This window comes from Oncorhynchus keta, chromosome 29 (assembly GCF_023373465.1).
Source record: "Oncorhynchus keta strain PuntledgeMale-10-30-2019 chromosome 29, Oket_V2, whole genome shotgun sequence".
NCBI classification, from domain to species: domain Eukaryota; kingdom Metazoa; phylum Chordata; class Actinopteri; order Salmoniformes; family Salmonidae; genus Oncorhynchus; species Oncorhynchus keta.
This window is the reverse complement of record NC_068449.1, coordinates 48670901-48696171: the sequence shown is the minus strand read 5'-3', so window position 1 is coordinate 48696171 and position 25271 is coordinate 48670901. Positions and strand designations below refer to the sequence as shown.

At 41.8% G+C, this 25271-nt stretch overlaps 1 protein-coding gene across 14 annotated transcripts in view; it reads left to right on the top strand.

The window, feature by feature from the left end:
- The window catches only part of LOC118361866 (teneurin-3), a 510845-nt gene that overhangs the window by 199867 nt on the left and 285707 nt on the right, over positions 1 to 25271 (top strand). For 2 of the 14 annotated variants that reach the window (XM_052486686.1, XM_052486684.1), the window contains exon 1: positions 17972 to 18624. The exons of the other annotated variants lie outside the window; for them this stretch is intronic. The gene's annotated coding sequence lies outside the window, so the exon portion shown is untranslated. Of the gene's footprint in view, positions 1 to 17971; positions 18625 to 25271 lie in introns of those variants that run through there. 14 annotated transcript variants of the gene reach the window in all.

The following is a 25271-nucleotide window of genomic DNA, read 5'->3' as shown; positions in this document are numbered from 1 at the left end:
GTTATAGTCACTGGTATAGTGTCTGTGGGAGAGAGTTTACCCTGTGTTAGTGTCACTGGTTAGTCTGGTGTCACTGGTATAGTGTCTGTGGGAGAGAGTTTACCCTGCAGTGTGTTAGTTATAGTCACTGGTATAGTGTCTGTGGGAGAGAGTTTACCCTGCAGTGTGTTAGTTATAGTCACTGGTATAGTGTCTGTGGGAGTTTACCCTGCAGTGTGTTAGTTATAGTCACTGGTATAGTGTCTGTGGGAGAGAGTTTACCCAGCAGTGTGTTAGTTATAGTCACTGGTATAGTGTCTGTGGGAGAGAGTTTACCCAGCAGTGTGTTAGTTATAGTCACTGGTATAGTGTCTGTGGGAGAGAGTTTACCCTGCAGTGTGTTATTATAGTCACTGGTATAGTGTCTGTGGGAGAGAGTTTACCCTGCAGTGTGTTAGTTATAGTCACTGGTATAGTGTCTGGGGAGAGAGTTTACCACTGCAGTTTTAGTTATAGTCACCTTTACCCAGCAGTGTGTTAGTTATAGTCACTGGTATTGTGTCTATGGGAGAGAGTTTACCCTGCAGTGTGTTAGTTATAGTCACTGGTATAGTGTCTGTGGGAGAGAGTTTACCCAGCAGTGTGTTAGTTATAGTCACTGGTATAGTGTCTGTGGGAGAGAGTTTACCCTGCAGTGTGTTAGTTATAGTCACTGGTATAGTGTCTGTGGGAGAGAGTTTACCCTGCAGTGTGTTAGTTATAGTCACTGGTATAGTGTCTGTGGGAGAGAGTTTTAGTTATAGTCCTGCAGTGTGCAGTGTGTAGTTATAGTCACTGGTATAGTGTCTGTGGGAGAGAGTTTACCCTGCAGTGTGTTAGTTATAGTCACTGGTATAGTGTCTGTGGGAGAGAGTTTACCCAGCAGTGTGTTAGTTATAGTCACTGGTATAGTGTCTGTGGGAGAGAGTTTACCCTGCAGTGTGTTAGTTATAGTCACTGGTATAGTGTCTGTGGGAGAGAGTTTACCCAGCAGTGTGTTAGTTATAGTCACTGGTATAGTGTCTGTGGGAGAGAGTTTACCCTGCAGTGTGTTAGTTATAGTCACTGGTATAGTGTCTGTGGGAGAGAGTTTACCCAGCAGTGTGTTAGTTATAGTCACTGGTATAGTGTCTGTGGGAGAGAGTTTACCCTGCAGTGTGTTAGTTATAGTCACTGGTATAGTGTCTGTGGGAGAGAGTTTACCCTGCAGTGTGTGATGTCATGTGTGTCTGATTTACCCTGCAGTGCACTGGTCTATGGGAAGCCCAGGTGGGGTGCTGTGGGGAGAGAGTTTACCATACTGACCCTGGTAGTGTTGGTCACTGCTGGGTCTCTGTAAACACACCACAGTTACCACTACACACACACAGGGAGGGAGGGACAGGGACGAGACAGTACAGACACACACACGCACGCACGCACGCACACACACACACACACACACACACACACGCACACACACACACCTTATCAACTGTCAATCACTCCCCAAGCCACTGAGGTGATAGAGGTGACACAAACAGCATCACAGTCACCATGGTGTTGTGATTTCCCATTGGTCTCCTCCTCCTCTCCTCCTCTTCTCTCCTTCTCATATTCTGCTCTCCTTCTCCTCCTCTGCTCCTCAGCAATTCCCCTCCATTCCTCAGTATTTTCTCATGGATCCAACCAGTGCAAACGAACAGCTGGCTGAGATGCTGAATTAAAGATGGCTAAATAAATATTACATGTTAAGTGCAGTTTCGACTGGGGAGGAGAAGGGTGGCGTATTGAGCGAGACAGGATATGCCTTTCTCAGAAGATCCTTTTTTTTTTTTGACAGAACACCCATGCGGAAGGATATTATAATGCATAGAGGATCCAGATTTGGTAGACGTACGGTATAGTATACCACTGTTTTACATGGGGGATCCAGACCCTGGGATATAGGGACTTTGGGGTAACTCTTTACTTTACAGAGGCTGAAGCTAACTCGGTAGCTTCAGAGTAAAGTACAGTACATCCATTGTTTTAGACAGGACATCTCCCTCTTAGCTAAGGATTGACAATACAGCTAGTAATGTGAAGTATGGTTTTACATATGGTACTATGGGACTGTTTTAAGCAGGATATCTCTCTCTGCCAGGTTCAGTACAGCCACACTACATTACAGCCCAATCAGCCTGTCTATTGTTTGACTAATAGAACTGAGTTTCCAGCCGCTCCAACAGTACTGATAAACAGACATAACACTGTATTATGGCTCCCCCCAACACACACACACACACACACACACACACACACACACACACACACACACACACACACACACACACACACACACACACGCACACACGCACACACGCACAAAGACACACACACACACAGTGCCTCAATATCTGCTATGTGCTTTCCAGCAGAATCTCCTGCAGTGCAGTGTAATGTAATCTGCACTTGAGGGGATGATTGTGTTTAGTAGTGTAGGCATGTGTGTCTTTATTGTGTTACTATCCAAGATGTGTGTGCCTGTGTGCGTTTGTGCAATTGTTTGTGGGCGTGCGCGGGCGTGCGTGTGTGTGCAAATCACATCTTATTTGTCACATGCTTCGTAGACAACAGGTGCAGACAGTGAAATTAGTACTTGCGGGTCTATTTCGAACAATATAGAGTTAACGATTATTATTTTATTTTTATATCAGAAATTTCAATAGTGACATGAGGAATAAATACATAGTGAATAACTAAAAATATTGAGTAGAAAATAACATGTGTAACCTTCATTTAACTATGCAAGTCAAATTCTTATTAACAATGACAGCCTACCATGGAACTGTGGTGTATTGTTGGATTGTTTTTCAGGTGCAGAACAACAGATTTTGTCCTTGTCTGCTCGGGGATTTGATCCAGCAACCTTTTGGTTACTGGCCCAACGCTCTGACCACTAGGCTACCCGACACCCCAGCAGGGAGTTGATAATAACATGGCTATATACAGGGAGTATAAAATAACATGGCTATATACAAGGGGTAGATAATAACATGGCTATATACAGGGAGTATAAAATAACATGGCTATATACAAGGGGTAGATAATAACATGGCTATATACAGGGAGTATAAAATAACATGGCTATATACAGGGAGTAGATAATAACATGGTTATATACAGGGAGTAGATAATAACATGGTTATATACAGGGAGTATAAAATAACATGGTTATATACAGGGAGTAGAAAGTAACATGGCTATATACAGGGGGTATAAAATAACATGGTTATATACAGGGAGTAGAAAATAACATGGTTATATACAGGGAGTAGATAATAACATGGCTATATACAGGGAGTATAAAATAACATGGTTATATACAGGGAGTAGATAATAACATGGCTATATACAGGGAGTAGATCATAATATGACTATATACAGGGAGTAGAAAATAACATGGTTATATACAGGGAGTAGATAATAACATGGCTATATACAGGGAGTAGATCATAATATTACTATATACAGGGAGTAGAAAATAACATGGCTATATACATGGAGTATAAAATAATATGGCTATACACAGGGAGTAGATAATAACATGGCTATATACATGGAGTATAAAATAACATGACTATATACAGGGAGTAGATAATAACATGGTTATATACAGGGAGTATAAAATAACATGACTATATACAGGGAGTAGAAAATAACATGGCTATATACAGGGAGTAGATAATAACATGGTTATATACAGGGAGTAGAAAATAACATGGTTATATACAGGGAGTAGATAATAACATGGCTATATACAGGGAGTAGATAATAACATGGTTATATACAGGGAGTAGAAAATAACATGGTTATATACAGGGAGTAGATAATAACATGGCTATATACAGGGAGTCTAAAATAACATGGCTATATACAGGGGGTAGATAATAACATGGTTATATACAGGGAGTAGATAATAACATTTACATTTACATTTAAGTCATTTAGCAGACGCTCTTATCCAGAGCGACTTACAAATTGGTGCATTCACCTTATGACATCCAGTGGAACAGCCACTTTACAATAGTGCATCTAAATCTTTTAAGGGGGGTGAGAAGGATTACTTTATCCTATCCTAGGTATTCCTTAAAGAGGTGGGGTTTCAGGTGTCTCCGGACGGTGGTGATTGACTCCGCTGTCCTGGCGTCGTGAGGGAGTTTGTTCCACCATTGGGGGCCAGAGCAGCGAACAGTTTTGACTGGGCTGAGCGGGAACTGTACTTCCTCAGTGGTAGGGAGGCGAGCAGGCCAGAGGTGGATGAACGCAGTGCCCTTGTTTGGGTGTAGGGCCTGATCAGAGCCTGGAGGTACTGAGGTGCCGTTCCCCTCACAGCTCCGTAGGCAAGCACCATGGTCTTGTAGCGGATGCGAGCTTCAACTGGAAGCCAGTGGAGAGAGCGGAGGAGCGGGGTGACGTGAGAGAACTTGGGAAGGTTGAACACCAGACGGGCTGCGGCGTTCTGGATGAGTTGTAGGGGTTTAATGGCACAGGCAGGAGCCCAGCCAACAGCGAGTTGCAGTAATCCAGACGGGAGATGACAAGTGCCTGGATTAGGACCTGCGCCACTTCCTGTGTGAGGCAGGGTCGTACTCTGCGGATGTTGTAGAGCATGAACCTACAGGAACGGGCCACCGCCTTGATGTTAGTTGAGAACGACAGGGTGTTGTCCAGGATCACGCCAAGGTTCTTAGCGCTCTGGGAGGACGACACAATGGAGTTGTCAACCGTGATGGCGAGATCATGGAACGGGCAGTCCTTCCCCGGGAGGAAGAGCAGCTCCGTCTTGCCGAGGTTCAGCTTGAGGTGGTGATCCGTCATCCACACTGATATGTCTGCCAGACATGCAGAGATGCGATTCGCCACCTGGTCATCAGAAGGGGGAAAGGAGAAGATTAATTGTGTGTCGTCTGCATAGCAATGATAGGAGAGACCATGTGAGGTTATGACAGAGCCAAGTGACTTGGTGTATAGCGAGAATAGGAGAGGGCCTAGAACAGAGCCCTGGGGGACACCAGTGGTGAGAGCGCGTGGTGAGGAGACAGATTCTCGCCACGCCACCTGGTAGGAGCGACCTGTCAGGTAGGACTCAATCCAAGCGTGGGCCGCGCCGGAGATGCCCAACTCGGAGAGGGTGGAGAGGAGGATCTGATGGTTCACAGTATCGAAGGCAGCCGATAGGTCTAGAAGGATGAGAGCAGAGGAGAGAGTGTTAGCTTTAGCAGTGCGGAGCGCCTCCGTGATACAGAGAAGAGCAGTCTCAGTTGAATGACTAGTCTTGAAACCTGACTGATTTGGATCAAGAAGGTCATTCTGAGAGAGATAGCGGGAGAGCTGGCCAAGGACGGCACGTTCAAGAGTTTTGGAGAGAAAAGAAAGAAGGGATACTGGTCTGTAGTTGTTGAAATTGGAGGGATCGAGTGTAGGTTTTTTCAGAAGGGGTGCAACTCTCGCTCTCTTGAAGACGGAAGGGACGTAGCCAGCGGTCAGGGATGAGTTGATGAGCGAGGTGAGGTAAGGGAGAAGGTCTCCGGAAATGGTCTGGAGAAGAGAGGAGGGGATAGGGTCGAGCGGGCAGGTTGTTGGGCGGCCGGCCGTCACAAGACGCGAGATTTCATCTGGAGAGAGAGGGGAGAAAGAGGTCAGAGCACAGGGTAGGGCAGTGTGAGCAGAACCAGCGGTGTCGTTTGACTTAGCAAACGAGGATCGGATGTCGTCGACCTTGTTTTCAAAATGGTTGACTAAGTCATCTGCAGAGGGGGGGGAGGGGGAGGAGGATTCAGGAGGGAGGAGAAGGTGGCAAAGAGCTTCCTAGGGTTAATAATATGGTTATATACAGGGGGTAGATAATAACATGGTTATATATATATATGGAGTATAAAATAACATGACTATATACAGGGAGTATAAAATAACATGGTTATATACAGGGAGTAGATAATAACATGGCTATATACAGGGAGTCTAAAATAACATGGCTATATACAGGGGGTAGATAATAACATGGTTATATACATGGGGTAGATAATAACATGGTTATATACAGGGGGTAGATAATAACATGGCTATATACAGGGAGTCTAAAATAACATGACTATATACAGGGAGTAGATAATAACAGCTATATACAGGGAGTATAAAATAACATGGCTATATACAGGGAGTAGATAATAACATGACTATATACAGGGAGTAGATAATAACAGCTATATACAGGGAGTAGATAATAACATGACTGTATACAGGGAGTAGATAATAACACGGTTATATACAGGGAGTAGATAATAACATGGTTATATACAGGGAGTAGATAATAACATGGTTATATACAGGAAGTATAAAATAACATGGTTATATACAGGAAGTATAACATAACATGGTTATATACAGGGAGTATAAAATATCATGGCTTTATACAGGGAGTAGATAATAACATGGCTATATACAGGAAGTATAAAATAACATGGTTATATACAGGAAGTATAACATAACATGGTTATATACAGGGAGTATAAAATATCATGGCTTTATACAGGGAGTAGATAATAACATGGCTACATACAGGGTGTCTAAAATAACATGACTATATACATGGGGTAGATAATAACATGGCTATATACAGGGAGTAGAAAATAACATGGCTATATACAGGGAATTTAAAATAACATGGCTATATACAGGGAATCTAAAATAACATGGCTATATACATGGGGTAGATAATAACATGGCTATATACAGGGAGTAGATAATAACATGGCTATATACAGGGAGTAGATAATAACATAGCTATATACAGGGAGTAGATAATAACATGGCTATATACAGGGAGTATATAATAACATGGCTATATACAGGGAGTAGATAATAACATGGCTACATACAGGGAGTCTAAAATAACATGACTATATACAGGGAGTATAAAATAACATGACTATATACAGAGAGTAGAAAATAACATGACTATATACAGGGAGTATATAATAACATGGTTATATACAGGGAGTAGATAATAACATGGTTATATACAGGGAGTATAAAATAACATGGCTATATACAGGGAGTCTAAAATAACATGGCTATATACAGGGAGTAGATAATAACATGACTATATACAGGGAGTAGATAATAACATGGTTATATACAGGGAGTAGATAATAACATGGCTATATACAGGGAGTAGATAATAACATGGCTATATACAGGAGTCTAAAATAACATGGCTATATACAGGGGTAGATAATAACATGGTTATATACATGGGGTAGATAATAACATGGTTATATACAGGGGTAGATAATAGCATGGCTATATACAGGGAGTAGATAATAACATGGCTATATACAGAGAGTAGAAAATAACATGGATGTATACAGGGAGTCTAAAATAACATGGCTATATACAACGGGTAGATAATAACATGGCTATATACAGGGAGTATAACATAACATGGCTATATACATGGAGTAGATAATAACATGGTTATATACAGGGAGTAGATAATAACATGGTTATATACAGGAGTAGTATAAAATAACATGGCTATATACAGGGGTATAAAATAATATGGCTATACACAGGGAGTAGATAATAACATGGCTATATACATGGAGTATAAAATAACATGACTATATACAGGGAGTAGATAATAACATGGTTATATACAGGGAGTATAAAATAACATGACTATATACAGGGAGTAGAAAATAACATGGCTATATACAGGGAGTAGATAATAACATGGTTATATACAGGGAGTAGAAAATAACATGGTTATATACAGGGAGTAGATAATAACATGGTTATATACAGGGAGTAGAAAATAACATGGTTATATACAGGGAGTAGATAATAACATGGCTATATACAGGGAGTCTAAAATAACATGGCTATATACAGGGGGTAGATAATAACATGGTTATATACAGGGAGTAGATAATAACATGGTTATATACAGGGGTAGATAATAACATGGCTATATACAGGAGTAGATAATAACATGGCTATATACAGAGAGTAGAAAATAACATGGCTATATACAGGGAGTATAAAATAACATGGATGTATACAGGGAGTAGAAAATAACATGGCTATATACAGGAGTATATAATAACATGGTTATATACAGGGAGTAGATAATAACATGGTTATATACAGGGAGTATAAAATAACATGGCTATATACAGGGAGTCTAAAATAACATGGCTATATACAGGGAGTAGATAATAACATGACTATATACAGGGAGTAGATAATAACAGCTATATACAGGGAGTAGATAATAACATGACTGTATACAGGGAGTAGATAATAACACGGTTATATACAGGGAGTAGATAATAACATGGTTATATACAGGGAGTAGATAATAACATGGTTATATACAGGAAGTATAAAATAACATGGTTATATACAGGGAGTAGATAATAACATGGTTATATACAGGGAGTATAAAATAACATGGTTATATACAGGGAGTAGAAATTAACATGGCTATATACAGGGGGTATAAAATAACATGGTTATATACAGGGAGTAGAAAATAACATGGTTATATACAGGGAGTAGATAATAACATGGCTATATACAGGGAGTAGATGATAATATTACTATATACAGGGAGTCTAAAATAACATGGCTATATACAGGGGGTAGATAATAACATGGTTATATACAGGGAGTAGATAATAACATGGTTATATACAGGGGGTAGATAATAACATGGCTATATACAGGGGGTAGATAATAACATGGTTATATACAGGGAGTAGATAATAACATGGCTATATACAGGGAGTAGATATTTACATTACATTTAAGTCATTTAGCAGACGCTCTTATCCAGAGCGACTTACAAATTGGTGCATTCACCTTATTCACCTATACAGGGAATAACATGATTTTTTATTTAAAATTTTTTTTTATGACATCCAGTGGAACAGCCACTTTACAATAGTGCATCTAAATCTTTATAAGGGGGGTGAGAAGGATTACTTTATCCTATCCTAGGTATTCCTTAAAGAGGTGGGGTTTCAGGTGTCTCCGGAAGGTGGTGATTGACATGCTGTCCTGGCGTCGTGAGGGAGTGTGTTCCACCATTGGGGAGCCAGAGCAGCGAACAGTTTTGACTGGGCTGATAATAACATGCAGGGAACTGTACTTAATCAGTGGTAGGGAGGCATGAGCAGGCCAGAGGTGGATGAACGCAGTGCCCTTGTTTGGGTGTAGGGCCTGATCAGAGCCTGGAGGTACTGAGGTGCCGTTCCCCTCACAGCTCCGTAGGCAAGCACCATGGTCTTGTAGCGGATGCGAGCTTCAACTGGAAGCCAGTGGAGAGAGCGGAAATAGATAATAACATGGCTATATACAGGGAGTCTAAAATAACATGGTTATATACAGGGAGTAGAAAATAACATGGTTATATACAGGGAGTAGATAATAACATGGCTATATACAGGGAGTCTAAAATAACATGGCTATATACAGGGGGTAGATAATAACATGGTTATATACAGGGAGTAGATAATAACATGGTTATATACAGGGGGTAGATAATAACATGGCTATATACAGGGAGTAGATAATAACATGGTTATATATATATATGGCGTATAAAATAACATGACTATATACAGGCAGTATAAAATAACATGGTTATATACAGGGAGTAGAAAATAACATGGTTATATACAGGGAGTAGATAATAACATGGCTATATACAGGGAGTCTAAAATAACATGGCTATATACAGGGGGTAGATAATAACATGGTTATATACATGGGGTAGATAATAACATGGTTATATACAGGGGGTAGATAATAACATGGCTATATACAGGGAGTAGATAATAACATGGCTATATACAGAGAGTAGAAAATAACATGGCTATATACAGAGAGTATAAAATAACATGGTTATATACAGGGAGTAGAAAATAACATGGTTATATACAGGGAGTAGATAATAACATGGCTATATACAGGGAGTCTAAAATAACATGGCTATATACAGGGGGTAGATAATAACATGGTTATATACATGGGGTAGATAATAACATGGTTATATACAGGGGGTAGATAATAACATGGCTATATACAGGGAGTAGATAATAACATGGCTATATACAGAGAGTAGAAAATAACATGGCTATATACAGAGAGTAGATAATAACATGGCTATATACAGGGAGTATAAAATAACATGGTTATATACAGGGAGTAGATAATAACATGGCTATATACAGGGAGTAGAAAATAACATGGCTATATACAGGGAGTAGATAATAACATGGCTATATACAGGGAGTATAAAATAACATGGCTATATACAGGGAGTAGATAATAACATGACTATATACAGGGAGTAGATAATAACAGCTATATACAGGGAGTAGATAATAACATGACTGTATACAGGGAGTAGATAATAACATGACTGTATACAGGGATTAGATAATAACACGGTTATATACAGGGAGTAGATAATAACATGGTTATATACAGGGAGTAGATAATAACATGGTTATATACAGGAAGTATAAAATAACATGGTTATATACAGGAAGTATAACATATCATGGTTATATACAGGGAGCATAAAATATCATGGCTATATACAGGGAGTAGATAATAACATGGCTATATACAGGGAATCTAAAATAACATGGCTATATACAGGGAATCTAAAATAACATGGCTATATACATGGGGTAGATAATAACATGGCTATATACAGGGAGTAGATAATAACATGACTATATACAGGGAGTATAAAATAACATGACTATATACAGAGAGTAGAAAATAGCATGACTATATACAGGGAGTAGATAATAACATGGCTATATACAGGGAGTATAAAATAACATGGCTATATACAGGGAGTCTAAAATAACATGGCTATATACAGAGAGTAGAAAATAACATGACTATATACATGGAGTAGAAAATAACATGGATATATACAGGGAGTAGATAATAACATGGTTATATACAGGGAGTAGATAATAACATGGCTATATACAGGGAGTAGATAATAACATGGCTATATACAGGGAGTATAAAATAACATTGTTATATACAGGGAGTAGATAATAACATGGCTATATACAGGGAGTAGATAATAACATGGCTATATACAGGGAGTAGAAAATAACATGGTTATATACAGGGAGTAGATAATAACATGGCTATATACAGGGAGTCTAAAATAACATGGTTATATACAGGGAGTAGATAATAACATGGCTATATACAGGGAGTATAAGTGTTTACGTGTCTGGGGAGGAGAAGGGGAACATGTTTAAGTGTGGCCGTGTTTAGGAAGTCATCACTGGAAGTCATGTGTTTAGGAAGTCATCATTGGAAGTCATGTGTTTAGGAAGTCATCATTAAAAGTCATGTGTTTAGGAAGTCATCATTAAAAGTCATGTGTTTAGGAAGTCATCATTAAAAGTCATGTGTTTAGGAAGTCATCATTAGAAGTCATGTGTTTAGGAAGTCATCATTAAAAGTCATGTGTTTAGGAAGTCATCATTAGAAGTCATCACTGGAAGTCATGTGTTTAGGAAGTCATCATTAGAAGTCATCACTGGAAGTCATGTGTTTAGGACGTCACACCATAACTTAAAGGACGATATTCTAGACACACACAATGTTAAAGTGTGATTGATTCTCAGTGGGGAGCCAGCAGACGTTAACCCCTAAGTGTTTATGGTCGTCAAGATGCTCTCTGTCCATCTCTCCCCATAGCAACAAGTGCAGTGCTTTAAAAAACAGTCACACGTACGAGTGTGAAATACAGCGATTGCCAGAGTAATGAGGTTTTCCAAAAGGCCTTAGTCCGTTCGGGCCATCATAATATTGATTTCATTCATATTAATGCCACATGACAAGGCATAGCCGACTATCAGTAAAGGAAACAGATTTTTGTTTTTCAGCTTGTGTGGGTGTCGGCGTGCCTGGCATTCATATGTGTGTTTGTGTGTGTGTCTCTCTCTGTGTGCCCCGCTCTCTGTGTGTTTGTCTGCGTATGAGCCCCTATCGCTCTCCTCTCCACAGTCTAGTAGGAAGGATATTAGCCTCTTCTTCCAACACACCCTGAGGGAGATGAACACTCCCAAGCATGGGCATGTATGGATGGAATGTATAGACAAAATGGGCCCTGGACCAGCTCTTTATACCTAGCAGTGTCGAGGCCTAACGTTATCCTAACGTTATGATAATGTCTAATTAATTGGGTAATTAATTATGGAATATAAAATATGGATTTATTTCTATTTTACAGTAAATGTTATTTTACAGCACCACCTATCATTTAAGTCGATAGGAAAGGGAGCAAGTCGGGATAAACCGTACATGTCACAATTATAACCTCAAGGTTCTGTTCTTTCAATGTCAGATTCAAAGTCTCAGAGACAGTGATATTATTTTATAACAGGAAAAATATTTATTATAAAAACAAGGTAATACATGATAAATGACTCCATGACAGATTGTGGCAAAATGATAAGCAATGATGAAGTAGTTAGAATGGGGAAGGGAGGGAAACAGAGAGGAGGGTTTCTCTTAACTCAAGAGTAGGACAAGCTGTCATTTAGGATGATTCTACATGAGACAAAGCAGGGAATTTAAGAGAGAGATAGCCTGCGTTGAATGTGCTTATATGGAATTCCATAGTAGCTCAATCCCTGGCTGGATTCCCAAACGTCCTTTCATTGGGAAAATGGGAGAAGACCCCTGTTCCGGGGTGGTGTCGTTGTCCAACTGAGATCCAAGTGAGAGCAGAGGACAATCATCAAATTGGAGGGGGGGTCAATAATCAAGGGCGCTTTCCAGTTACCAACTACACCGACGTCTGAGAATCAGAAGGATTTCAGTCGTCCGTGGCTATTATTCACGCCACGCTTTTATAGTTCAGTTCGAATGGACAGCGTGGGCGGGGATAGGCTCCTTGCCTGATTGGCTGAAATTTTCCGTGGTCACTCTGAGCAGGAGGTGCCCCAGACTCAGGGAGGAGAGTAGTGTTCCGTTGTTGATGGAGAAATCCTTTGTAAAACGCGGGAAAGGTGGGTAATTGTTCAGGGCATAATGTTCCCTACGTAACGACACAAAACACGACACGTTCTCCTTGAAATACAGAGACGTTATTCCCAACAGGGAAAAACACACAATATCATTGAGCATTTCTACAGCACACAATGATTATAGGCTACATCAGTACTTCTCCGCCTAGATCCTTCTGGTGTTAACAAGAATGTAGATTCCATATGAATGTGGTCTGGATTCTGTCCGTTTAGAGCAGGGCGAGCCATTTGGCAGGTCCCTGCTGTTCCGGTGCCGTCCTGTCCTGGACAGAACGTTTTGAAGTGGATGTTCTGTCCGTTTAGAGCAGAGCGAGCCATTTGGCAGGTCCCTGCTGTTCCGGTGCCGTCCTGTCCTGGACAGAACGTTTTGAAGTGGATGTTCTGTCCGTTTAGAGCAGAGCGAGCCATTTGGCAGGTCCCTGCTGTTCCGGTGCCGTCCTGTCCTGGACAGAACGTTTTGAAGTGGATGTTCTGTCCGTTTAGAGCAGAGTGAGCCATTTGGCAGGTCCCTGCTGTTCCGGTGCCGTCCAGTCCTGGACAGAATGTTTTGAAGTGGATGTTCTGTCCGTTTAGAGCAGAGCGAGCCATTTGGCAGGTCCCTGCTGTTCCGGTGCCGTCCAGTCCTAGACAGAACGTTTTGAAGTGGATGTTCTGTCGTTTAACGGCCCTCTGGAGCGTCATGTTGTCATACGGAGGGCGATTTATTATGATATATATTATGAGACTGGGAGGGTCAACGTTGAGCCCATGGTCTCATTTACACGGGGAGGCCTGTGAACATGTACATACACCATTTAATAAATATCATGTAATATAATAATATCAATATAACACAGACAACGAGATGAATCAAAACCAACACAACTCTCCCATATCGCCTCCCTTAACAGGTAGAACAATGTTATTGATAGAAATAGGGACGAGAACGGGGCCCAAAATGGACCCCTGCAGCACACCTTTCGGAATATTGAGGAAACTATATTTGATTTACCGTCAGTAAGCACACTTTTGTTCTTGAACCAATCGCAGGATGCCATGATCTAGGCCTATTTCAGACAACCTCAGACGGGTCGATAAGCCAGCACAATGACTATTAATGGTCTGAACAATATAGCGCATCCTCTGTGGCCGTTTTTTGTTGGGAAAAGGGGGAGAAGAGCGGCTGGGTCGTGTCACGTCTTTTCGTCTCTACAGTTGACATGCCGACGGGCGAGTAGATGTTTATTGGGTACGAGCTGCTAACTGCCAGGCATTAGGGATTGGCCTGGTCTGTCGTCGGGGTCAGTAATCCGGACTGCTCTATAACCCATGTAGTAAAATGCACCAAACTCTCCTTTTGTTAATTTCATTGTGTTTATTTGTTTACACCTCTCATTTCCCACCGTGGAGGACGGGAGGTTTTAGGTTGTTGTGTTGTTGTGTGTGTAGCCTCCACGTGCTAATCAGACCAGATAGGGACGTGATACCTGGTGAAAGCTGTCTTTCGCTAATTTTGTGTGTGTGTGTGTGTGTGTGTGTGTGTGTGTGTGTGTGTGTGTGTGTGTGTGTGTGTGTGTGTGTGTGTGTGTGTGTGTGTGTGTGTGTGTGTGTGTGTGTGTGTGTGTGTGTGTGCGCATACGTGCATAAGTGCGTGGCTGGGTTTGCGGCAGTGTTTCCATGTGCTCTGAGGCATGTTAATGACAGCAGGCAGAAACTGAACAGACATTGAGCAGACTCATACATTATCTGCCGTACAGGTACAGTTTGTGTGTGTGTGTTGATGTTGATGTGCCTGTAGGATTTAAACACTCGCCTCCCCAATCCCCCCCTTCCCCAAAACACGTATAAATAGTGTTATATCAATTGGGTCTCCCTGTATTATACTGATGCTAAAATGTTTATTCTATTCTACTGAGACATTGACTTTATGTTCTAGTCTTATCTTTTGTTGTTTCTTATCGTTGTTTCATTGTTGAGAAGGAACCTGCAAGTCAGCATTTCATTGGACAATGTATACCATGTGTATCCTGTACATACGACTAATACAACTTGAGGATATGTAGTACATGTATGGGTATTCATTAGGTGTGTGTATTAGTATGTGTATGGGTATTCATTAGGTGTGTGTATTAGTACATGTATGGGTATTCATTAGGTGTGTGTATTAGTACGTGTATGGGTATGCATTAGGTGTGTGTATTAGTACATGTATGGGTATTCATTCGGTGTGTGTATTAGTACATGTATGGGTATTCATTAGGTGTGTGTATTAGTACATGTATGGGTATTCATTAGGTGTGTGTATTAGTACATGTATGGGTATTCATTAGGTGTGTGTATTAGTACGTGTATGGGTATGCATTAGGTGTGTGTATTAGTACATGTATGGGTATTCATTAGGTGTGTGTATTAGTACGTGTATGGGTATTCATTAGGTGTGTGTATTAGTACATGTATGGGTATTCATTAGGTGTGTGTATTAGTACATGTATGGGTATTCATTAGGTGTGTGTATTAGTACATGTATGGGTATTCATTAGGTGTGTGTATTAGTACATGTATGGGTATTCATTAGGTGTGTGTATTAGTACATGTATGGGTATTCATTAGGTGTGTGTATTAGTACATGTATGGGTATTCATTAGGTGTGTGTATTAGTACATGTATGGGTATTCATTAGGTGTGTGTATTAGTATGTGTATGGGTATTCATTAGGTTTGTGTATTAATATATGTATGGGTATTCATTAGGTGTGTGTATTAGAACATGTATGGGTATTCATTAGGTGTGTGTATTAGTATGTGTATGGGTATACATTAGGTTTGTGTATTAATATATGTATGGGTATTCATTCGGTGTGTGTATTAGAACATGTATGGGTATTCATTAGGTGTGTGTATTAGAACATGTATGGGTATTCATTAGGTGCGTGTATTAGTACATGTATGGGTATTCATTAGGTGTGTGTATTAGTACATGTATGGGTATTCATTAGGTGTGTGTATTAGTACATGTATGGGTATTCATTAGGTGTGTGTATTAGTACATGTATGGGTATTCATTAGGTGTGTGTATTAGTATGTGTATGGGTATTCATTAGGTTTGTGTATTAATATATGTATGGGTATTCATTAGGTGTGTGTATTAGAACATGTATGGGTATTCATTAGGTGTGTGTATTAGTATGTGTATGGGTATACATTAGGTTTGTGTATTAATATATGTATGGGTATTCATTCGGTGTGTGTATTAGAACATGTATGGGTATTCATTAGGTGTGTGTATTAGTACATGTATGGGTATGCATTAGGTGTGTGTATTAGAACATGTATGGGTATTCATTAGGTGTGTGTATTAGTATGTGTATGGGTATACATTAGGTTTGTGTATTAATATATGTATGGGTATTCATTAGGTGTGTGTATTAGAACATGTATGGGTATTCATTAGGTGTGTGTATTAGTATGTGTATGGGTATTCATTAGGTTTGTGTATTAATATATGTATGGGTATTCATTCGGTGTGTGTATTAGAACATGTATGGGTATTCATTAGGTGTGTGTATTAGAACATGTATGGGTATTCATTAGGTGTGTGTATTAGTATGTGTATGGGTATTCATTAGGTGTGTGTATTAGTACATGTATGGGTATTCATTAGGTGTGTGTATTAGTACATGTATGGGTATTCATTAGGTGTGTGTATTAGTACATGTATGGGTATGCATTAGGTGTGTGTATTAGTACATGTATGGGTATGCATTAGGTGTGTGTATTAGTATGTGTATGGGTATTCATTAGGTTTGTGTATTAGAACATGTATGGGTATTCATTAGGTGTGTGTATTAGTATGTGTATGGGTATTCATTAGGTGTGTGTATTAGAACGTGTATGGGTATTCATTAGGTTTGTGTATTAATATATGTATGGGTATTCATTAGGTGTGTGTATTAGAACATGTATGGGTATTCATTAGGTGTGGGTATTAGTATATGTATGGGTATTCATTAGGTGTGTGTATTAGTATGTGTATGGGTATTCATTAGGTTTGTGTATTAATATATGTATGGGTATTCATTAGGTGTGTGTATTAGAACATGTATGGGTATTCATTAGGTGTGTGTATTAGAACGTGTATGGGTATTCATTAGGTTTGTGTATTAATATATGTATGGGTATTCATTAGGTGTGTGTATTAGAACATGTATGGGTATTCATTAGGTGTGGGTATTAGTATATGTATGGGTATTCATTAGGTGTGTGTATTAGTATGTGTATGGGTATTCATTAGGTTTGTGTATTAATATATGTATGGGTATTCATTAGGTGTGTGTATTAGAACATGTATGGGTATTCATTAGGTGTGTGTATTAGTATGTGTATGGGTATTCATTAGGTTTGTGTATTAATATATGTATGGGTATTCATTAGGTGTGTGTATTAGAACATGTATGGGTATTCATTAGGTGTGTGTATTATGAGTCAAACTATTATCCCATTACTGGTATGCAGTTGCATTATTCCCTAGCTAGGGTATAAAGAATAGAGTCTAAGTAAAGGTGTGCCTGTCTATTTACTATAGTGCTTTTCTCCCTAGCTACAATGGCTAAGTGCGTGCGTGCCTGAGAGAGGGAGAGATATCGCTGAGAGAATGTGTGTGTGTGTGTGAAGCCACGCAACAGATGAGTGAAGACCAAATGGTTAAAGCAGAGACAGCCCCCCTCCTCTCCCCTCCCTTCCCCCGACCTCCTTTCCTCTCCCTCCTCCCCCCAGTGGGTGTAAACAGACAGAGGCTCAACCTATAGCGCGCCTCCCTCCCTTCTTTCAGCCCCAAGCCCCTCCCCTCTCCTGCCAGCAGCAGCACGGCTCCGAAAGAGTGCCTCAAAACTTGGAGAGAGCGAGAGAGAGAGAAAGAAAGAGGAACGATTCCGTTTAGAAAGGCAGGCGGCGGCAGAGAGGGTGCGAGAGCGAGCGTGGACCAACCACCAACCAGCAGGATGCGCATTTAACCACCCACTGTCCAGCCGAAGGAAAAGAAAGAAAAAAAAACGATCCTGCATTTTTTTCCCTCTTTTTTTTTATTCCTCCTCTCTCGTTAATGAGTTGAGCTTGAAGCCTGAGCTTGATGCCATAAGAGAGTGAGAGTGTGATTGTTCATTGAGAGGAGCCTCTCTCTGTTCTGTGTGTGCGTTTGAGAGAGTGAGTGGAATGGGAGAAACAGACTACTGCCAGTAGAACCACTGAAACAGACTGTGTGCCGACAGAGAGAGAAAGAGAGAGAGAGAGAGAGAGAGAGAGAGAGACAGAGAGAGAGAGAGAGAGAGAGAGAGAGAGAGAGACATATGTGTTTTGTGGAGGGGAATAAAAAAGGCGAAAAAAGCTCCCGGCAAGACAGACCCAGCGCAGCACCGTGTCTACCCAGCTACATGCCTCTGTGATCGGGTAACGAGAGCAGCCAGGAGGGCTCTGGCCGGATCCTTTTAACCCCTTTGGGGAAGGAACAACTGGAGGATTTCTTAACCAAGGTAACAGCTGAAACCAGTGTATTCTCTCTGCTGCTGCTAATTGTCCTTCCTCAGTGTGCTGTTTACTCACCCCTCTCTCTGTGTGTGTGTGTGTGTGTGTGTGTGTGTGTGTGTGTGTGTGTGTGCGCACGCGCCTGTGCATCCACATGTCGTGCCTGTGGTCAATGAAACGTGATCAATTGCTGTCAATTATTATACCCGCTGTCTGCTTAAGTGTGTTTCAATCATCTTCAAAGGAAAGGAGTTGTGTGTGTGTGTTGAGGGGACCCGTATCGCATGTTAATACACTTCTCTCTCTGTGATTCCGTGACTCCGGCACTTTGAGAGTTGATTGTCGAGAGAGAGAGAGAGAGAGAGAGAGAGAGAGAGAGAGAGAGAGAGAGAGAGAGAGGAAAGTCAACGCTCCCCCGAAAAAAGCTCCCTCGGAGCTCGGCTGCCCTCACCACGGTCAGATGTTCTGAATTAGAGCGAATAGTTTTTGCGAAGCGGGGCCCAGTCACTGTTCCTTTTTTGGGGCTGCTTGTGGTCAGAATTCCCAGCCTCTCCAAATCCACCCAGGCTATAATACCAGGCAGGATGAGGGGGCTGATGTTGTGGAGGGGGATTCGCAAGCCTTTTTCTGGATTGGCTCAACAGCATAATAGATTAATTGTGTGTCGATGACTTAGATTTAAAAGGCTGTGAAAAAGAGAGGGGGTTTGTTTATGTAATTCTTCTGTAAGTGTATATTTGCATGGCCATTTGATGTCCTGTCTTTTAAGATGTGGAAACAGGCATAGCCTACGGTGCCGTTTGCAACACACGTAATAATTCTCACTCCCGTCCCGTTACCGGGAGAATAGACCCTTACACCGCAGGATAATTGGAACCATATTTTTCAGGGGGGTTGGAATTTGTCACTCTATTTCTTTTTCAATTAGCCTATTCTACATCCCCGGCCTGCCGCGGAGTGACGGAATGATGCAACTATAACAGAACAACTGAATAACTGGCAGGCCGGAATAAAAGAGGGAACGACGTCACAATGGACCAGCTCTGCATTCATCAACGTCGTGGAGACGGACAGATGTTAAAAGACGTCCCCCCAAAAAATGGTTTACAAAAAATGGACACGTCAGATAGACCAGATGAGCGAGATAAAGAGGATATCATGCGATAATACGCTTTTATGATTTCAATATGTTCATCTGTGTGTTGTAGAAGTGTTTATTTATTTATTTATTTCACCTTTATTTAACCAGGTAGGCTAGTTGAGAACAAGTTCTCATTTGCAACTGCGACCTGGCCAAGATAAAGCGTAGCAATTCAACACATACAACAACACAGAGTTACACATGGAATAAACAATTAACAAGTCAATAACACAGTAGAAAAAAAAGGGGAGTCTATATACATTGTGTGCAAAAGGCATGAGGAGGTAGGCGAATAATTACAATTTTGCAGATTAACACTGGAGTGATAAATGATCAGATGGTCATGTACAGGTAGAGATATTGGTGTGCAAAAGAGCAGAAAAGTAAATCAATAAAAACAGTATGGGGATGAGGTAGGTAGTGTGATTTGCCATATGTTCCATCAGTTAAAGGAAACTTAAGGCTCTGCCTTATTAAAAAGCAGACAATAGGGAGGAATTACTGGGGGCGCAGCAACAATGTGTGTGCTCATGCATTGAAGACGCTGTGAAATTCCACCAGTCAGTGATTCCTCTCAGGCCCACTACCACTGAGAGGAACCTGTGGTGTCTCATAATGTCAAACAGTTCCCCCGATTGTTAAAAACCAAGAAAGAAATGGGCCTCTCCGTCTGTCTGTCTGTCTGTCATATTTCAGATCTGCGTGCCGAAGCCTCTGACCCTACAAGCTCTATGTTCACGGCCCAAATGACACCCTATTCCCTATCTAGAGTGCACCTCTTTTGATCAGAGCCCCGATAGGTTGTGCACTACACAGGGAATAGGGTGCCATTTGGGATGCCCACAATGAGAAATAAGCTGTCAAGAATTACTGAGGAGGCCGGGGCCATGTGCAAAGGTGTTGAATGTCCCTCTCGTGCGGCGGGCCTTACTACATGGTTCCACTTTAACGCTCATACTAAGCCCCTCTGCTGATTTATGGCCCAGGACCCCATTCTTTGATTCCACACTACATTGATTTTGCAGAGGGGAAATACGGGTTTGCAATGTTAGACACTGAAAGAAAGAGTGGATGGAAGGGGGGTAAACGGTAGGAGGAAATAGCTGGACCTGGTTGTCCTTCCTCTTCTCTTTCTTTCTCGTCACGAATGGAAAGAGATCGCCTAGCAACGGGGCCCAGGCTGTGCTTGGTGTGTGTGAGATGTATACACTTAGTGTGTGCAGTAATCTGGCTGATGGACTGCATTACTGGAGCTATTACTCAATGAATAAAAGTTGTAATTCCTTTTGATACGCCGTGGTGATATTTCTCTGATTTAGCGCCTTGTAAAACGGACCAGGTCACCTTTCCTTATCCACATATTTCTTTGTTTTACTGTTCGTGTTATTACGTTGACGGGCATTTATCGTAACGTAGGGGGGGGGACATTATTTTTTATCCCAGACCTACATCTTGATGGCTGTTATATAGTGGCTCAACTCATTGTTCATTTATAGCGGAACATTGGAAAAGGCCCGACGGACCTGCTCCTGAGTAGAAAAATTAATTAAAAAACGGTAAAAGAGGGAAGATTGTGATTGATGATTGGTGAAAAACAGCATCCTACGGCCTATAGACCTACAGTCTATTGCATCCTCATTAGCATAATATGTGGTTATTATATAGCCATGTTGTGATGGAGGGATGAGATGAGGGATGACAAAGAGAAATGTCCATGGGAATAGACATGAAAGAAAGGGGGTGAAGCGCTTGAAGGTTCGCCGTCCGCACGGAAGAGTAAAGCGCTCGCTCTATCTCTTCATCTCTGTTTCTCTCTCTCCAGCTCTTTGTGATTAAAGTTAATATCTCTCCATGAATCCCTTTAAGAACCCCCCCCCCCCATCATTAGATAGGAGTGATTTACGAAGAGAGAAGAGAGAGTGTGTGTGTGTGTGTGAGTGTGTGTGTCTACTGTTGAGGGATTGAGGAGTGAGTTCATAGTGTTATCTCGCCAGGTGTCCAGACGGCTCCGTGATCACTTCTTCCACTGATCTAGGATGGCTAAAGAGAGGTGCTGTCTGACACTTCTGAATGAGCACCTTGTTCAGTTCTGAGACCAGGCCACCTCTCTGTTTTATTTGCTCTCTCTCTCTTTCTCCGTATATTCTTCTATCGCTCTCTCGCTCTTTCTCTCTCTCTCTCTGTAATTCTCCCCCCTTTCGTCTCTCGTTCTCATTATTTCTCTCCCCCTTTCGCTCCTTCCCTCCCTCCCTCTTCTCCTATATAACAGCTGTGGTCCGTCCAGGGCCTCCAGAACTCACCATAACAACACATACAGTACATACCCATCAGCCAATCGATCGATTCCATTTTGTCATCACAGCTCTGCTCCAGATAAGACTTGGAGGAGGAGGCTTCTATTGTATATTGTTGCAGGCGGCTGTGGCAGGCATCTGTGGCAGGCATCTGTGGCAGGCGGTGCGCAGGGAATGTTGCCAAACAGTTAAGCTATACTCATCCAATTGGGGTAAGAAGAGGGTCCCTCAATGGGTCTTGCTGCTTCCAGAATATTCTTTGTGATTGCCTGGAATGGGTTAAAGGGAGCTCGCTACAGATTGGACTGTTTGGCTGGGAGCCGGAGAGGAACAGGGCAGGTTGGCCGGAGGAGAGTTTCTGACAAATAAACGGCACGCCGCCGTCGGGGGTATGCTAATGTCCCCGTCTGCTTGTGTGTGTGAGAAGACTTGTGTTTGGTGTGTAAATATGAATTAGATTGGTTGCTTCCCAAATTGCACCCTATTCCCTATAATTATTATTATTATTTATTGTCCCAGCTCAAAAGTTGTGCACTTTTTTCTTCTTCTAGAGAGTAGGGTGCTATATGAGAGGTAGACGCGGATGGAGATTTGGATGTATTCGTTACAGCGAGGAGACGTGTGTTGGAAAGAGGAAAGATCATTGAGGGAATTTATTGAATGAACCTATTATTTATTTTGGGTTTGTTTCTGTTCAGGAAAGCTCTGAATGTGTTCCAAATCTGTTCAGAACAACAAGAATAGACTGTACTTTTCAACCATTCATTTAGGCCTAAGTCCTTTAATAAATATACATATTTCCAAAATATATTTAATTGGGGGAAAAATGTAATAATAAAAAAATATTACAATTTAAATGAAAAATAATAAAGTATATAGGAATATATACCATTTAAATGATCAAGGATAAGGTTTAGTATAAATAGAAGTAGGTGGAAAATCCAGAATTGTTTTAGTGGTCACAATGTTTTATTGGCTATAAAAAATAAAAGGTTTATGATTCTTCCAAAAATCGAATGAAGTACTAAGTACTAATGAATTAATAATGATTAAAAATATAATTGTACAAATAACAGCACCATATGTAGTTATATTTCTATTATCACCTTATACAACCTGCCGTAAATAAAATAGCATAAGTATGTACTAATTTGGGGCTGACAGAGTGTGCGAGCCAGGGGAAACAAAGGTCATCATGGGGGTCAAACACAGGAAATTATCCTTGTGATGGAGTGGCCTGGCCCTGTGGGCACACACCACACACACACACACACACACACACACACACACACACACACACACACACACACACACACACACACACACACACACACACACACAAACACACCCCGTTGGGTCATAAATCCTCATATGAATAATACAGGGGCTACCCCAGCCACTCTACAGGCTCTCGTACAACTGCCACTGCATTTCCCCACGGTACCATTACAGAGGAGAGGATGTTACATACAGTCTCTTTGTGAAGGCTGCTGATTTTCTCCTCTTGTTTTCTGTTGTTATCGAATTGAGATGATAGTTATTTTCCACTCCAGTTGAGAAGGACCCCTCGGGCCGGTGCAGGTGTGTGTGTGTGTGTGTGTGTGTGTGTGTGTGTGTGTGTGTGTGTGTGTGTGTGTGTGTGTGTGTGTGTGTGTGTGTGTGTGTGTGTGTGTGTGTGTGTGTGTGTGTGTGTGTGTGTGTGTGTGTGTGTGTGTGTGTGTGTGTGTGTGTGTGTGTGTCGGTCCCGTGTGTGTTGGAGTTCTCCCTCTCCTGATGGAGCCAGACAGAGGTTGTGGCTGTGTCCCGGGCTGTTCTGGTCCGGAGGGACAGTGACAAAGTGACCATCCTTACCGTAGTGTAGCCTAGCCGCCGGCTGAGCCCAGATAGAATAATAGTATTTCCAGTTGAGGTGACGGGCCGAGATAAGCAGGGCCCGTACATCACGGCTGAGAGGTAGCAACACAGGCTAAGGAAAAAGACCACGGCACACCTATTTACACAATGCCCGTGGTGTCCTATTCTCAGAGTGCTGATCTAGCACCAGTTAGCCTGTGTCTATATCAGTGTATTAATTATGATCTAAAAGGCCAAACTGATCCTAGATCAGCACTCCTATTCTGAGAGGCTTTGTGAATTGGGGCTCTGGTCTCCTGAGCTCGGCTATTATAACTGGAGAGGTTGAGGAGGCCAACGTTTAAGCTAACATGTTGTAGTGAAACTAAACAAAGCTAAATGAGCTATTAATGTGGTCTACCTGAACCGGCAAGGCTAACTCTAAGCTAATCGTTAGGTTGTATGACTTGGCTGTGTATCGTACTGTCTATAGGCCTATACACCTGGGAGTTAAATGGGTATGTATTAAATAAGCATGTCTTTGTCCTTTCAATGTCTCGTCTAGCTGGTGGTTATTGGAGTTGACTAAATAATTCCTTGTCAGCAGAATTGTCCCGTGTTGGCCTGGTAATGTGTGGTAACTCGATTACGCGGTAGCCATATTACCCTTGACTCACACACACACACACAACACACACAGTAGCTAGGTCCATCTCTCCACGGCAGCACCTGCCAGGCCTCTCTCGTCTCTCCGCTCTCGTCTCTCCTCTCTCGTCTCTCCTCTCTCGTCTCTAGTCTCTCCTCTCTCCTCTCTCCTCTCTCCTCTCTCGTCTCTCCTCTCTCTTCTCTCGTCTCTCCTCTCTCGTCTCTCCTCTCTGCTCTCTCCTCTCTCGTCTCTCCTCTCTCCTATCGCCTCTCTTGTCTCTCTTCCCTCCTCTCTCGTCTCTCGTCTCTCCTCTCTCGTCTCTCCTCTCTCCTCCCTCGTCTCTCCTCTCTCGTCTCTCCTCTCTCGTATCTCGTCTCTCCTCTCTCCTCTCTCCTCTCTTTTCTCTCCTCCCTCCTCTCTCCTCCCTCCTCCCTCCTCTCTCCTCCCTCCTCTCTCCTCTCTCCTCTTTCGTCTCTCCTCTCTCCTCCCTCCTCTCTCCTCTCTCCTCTCTCCTCTCCGTCTACAGCGAGGGGGAAAGAGGAAATAAAGCCTCCAGTCAACGGCTCATCGACCGAGACGCCCACATGTATAATAGAACAGTCCAATCGTAAAGCTTGAGATTCATACACTCTGTGTGTTGTTTGTGTGTGTGTGTGCGTGCGTGTGCGCGTGACTGAAGAGGGGAGAGAGAAGGGGAAATTGAATACTCTGCTATCCACCAGATATTTTACGATACAAACA